This window comes from Oxyura jamaicensis, chromosome 3, assembly GCF_011077185.1.
Source record: "Oxyura jamaicensis isolate SHBP4307 breed ruddy duck chromosome 3, BPBGC_Ojam_1.0, whole genome shotgun sequence".
Taxonomy (NCBI): Eukaryota; Metazoa; Chordata; class Aves; order Anseriformes; family Anatidae; genus Oxyura; species Oxyura jamaicensis.
In genome coordinates, this window is record NC_048895.1 from 103,334,970 (window position 1) to 103,337,514 (window position 2,545).

Consider the following 2,545-nt stretch of genomic DNA (forward strand, 5'->3'; position numbering starts at 1 on the left):
TTTAAAAAAAAAAAAAAAAAAAAAAAAAAAAAAAAAAAAAAACTTGTAAGAGGCAATTATTATTGTTATACACCTTTAGTTAAAGAGAGCGATGACGTTTCTACGACATTTTACAATCCACATGAAATGCTGCCGTAATAAAAATAATGACAAGTATGATCAGCGGAGAATGCTTAGCTGTGGTATTTGGCAAAATGACAGTTTGGCCTGCATCTTTTCCTCTGTACTTCCTACAGGAAAAAATAATAAATAATGCCTCTTGCTAGTAAAAGCAAAGCTCTACCAAATTCAATATATCCAGAACTTTTTCAGGCTGTAGAGAAAATACATAAGTTGAGTTATCTGCTCTCCAGCTCCCTATGGCAGCAGGAGAACTGAGTCACAACATTTTGGTCCATGGCCATTCATAGATTGGTTCTTCCATTTTCCGATCCTTTTTAAACAGTTCTTTATTAGCTATCTTCACTCCCTCCTTTTTTAAAGCAAGTTTAGCTGGGCTGCATTAGGTTATAAAGAGAGCCTTGATGTAACCAAATCTTGAGACACTTATATGGCAACTGACCCCACTAATGAGGCTTAATGTTGTACGTCGCCACCAATTTTGTGGTTGAAGAGAAGGCATGACAAAATGCGGATGCTACAGTGAAGGATGTAATCCTCCAAGACCATTTGGCAGAAACTTGTTCTTAGGAAATAGGAGACAGAGGCAGACCACGGGATGAACTAAATGCGAGGCTTAAAATACATATAACAGGCTCACTGGTACTCAGTGATCCGTTATCTCACTGCCAGAAAGTATCAGACAGGGTTTTGAGGTTAAATTTTGCAAGAAAAGCTCTCATGAAAATCAGTGCCTTCAAATCCCAAACCAAAACTTTGATTTATGCCCTGGCCTCACTGCTGAGTCCTAGCCTAAACCTAATCTAGGTTTGAATTTATATACAGGAGCCCATCTCCAGCCACAGCAAGACTTTGAAAGAGGCAGCAGAGATTTTGGAATGAAACTTTCCAGAGATTTTCCAGATTGACACTTCACCACCAGACTTTCTGAAAATGTCACTAAAGCAGCCACTGTCACCCTGTCCACTCCTTGAACTGGAGACAAGTGGAAATGCTGGGAGGAGCACAGAGGAACGAGCTTTTCCTCTGCAGATGTACCAGCAGCTTCTGCGTTGAAAAATAAATGGGGCCACTGGCTATTATTCTTTGGTCCTGAGACCAACTAAAGCAAAACCACTCAAGGCTCTGAAACATGGAGTGTGCATTAGGTGACGTGATGTTAACTGGTCCTGGCCCACACCTCTCCCTGAGCTGGCCTTGGGCAGATACTGGCCAGATACCAAAGCCCAGGCCCAGCCCCTGCTCCCATCTGTGTTCCCTGTATAAATGTGGCATCATCCTCCACACCTTTTGGAAGCGCTTCTCTCCTGCCACAAGAATGGATTGCACCGCGTGGGTGAGGAACAACAGGGCAGAAGCAGAGGGCAGCTGCAGTTCACGGCTGTGACTCAGAAAAACACTTGACCCACCACTGCTCACCTCTTGTGGGAGCAGTTGTGGACCAGGGGGAAACAGAAGGATAAAGGCACTTCTGTTCCTTCTTAAAGTCATCTTCCCGCCGGGCTAAGAGTTCAGCTGATAAAAATGCACTTGCAGTCACTCAGCCCCAGAGCTGCAGGAATGTGGGGCGTGAGTGCGGCTCACCGCACGCCAGCAGCTGCTGGAAGGAGCTTTGGGTCCGTGGCACAGCACCTCTGGCTGCTCTGGGAAACCCTGTCCTGCTCCAGGACGTGGTGGCTCAGCTGCACCCCAGAACAGACCTTCTGCCTTTCCAGCTGGGCTGCCGAAAATGATTCATAGCGTTTGCAATGGTTCATAGGGTGAACCGTAGAGACTAAAAGAAACCAACTTTCTTTGAGCAGAAAGAGGTAATTGAATGAAGCAACCCTTCATTTTTTTTTATGCCTGTTATAAGATCACAGAGCGAGATCTGCTGTAAACAAATTAGACCTCCATTCCTAGAAACAAGCTAATAATTCACTTGGTCTTTCAGTTTTATCATGTCCCCACAGAGTACTTTTGGTATGACATCAGAGGCTGGTAACTCGTTTTAGTGCAGTCCATGGGAGCACTATTGAAGTCAGTGGCCACCAAGGCCATTAGCCTCCTAACCCCCCGAGTTTCCCTTACACTTGGAGCTGAACATCTGCTGCAGGTCAGGACGTGGGGGGCACGCTGGGCAGGGAGCTCACTGCATGGCAGGTGAGAGAGAAAGTATGAGCCTGGAGAGGTTGCTAGTGACAGTCCTCAAAGGTTACTCCCGGGACCCCTTGTGACTGAGTCTTTTAGCTCATCTCCCACTTGCCCTCCCCAAAGCTGGGTGTCCTTGTTACCATTGTCTCCTGGGGACATCTGTCCTGCTCTGCATCCTGCCCTATGCCCCAGGACAGTGCCTGAGCCATGGTCTGCCCTGTTAGATCCCAGTCACAGGACCCAGAGCACTGAGGTGTACAGGGACCTGAGGAGACCCCGACCCAGCCCCTGC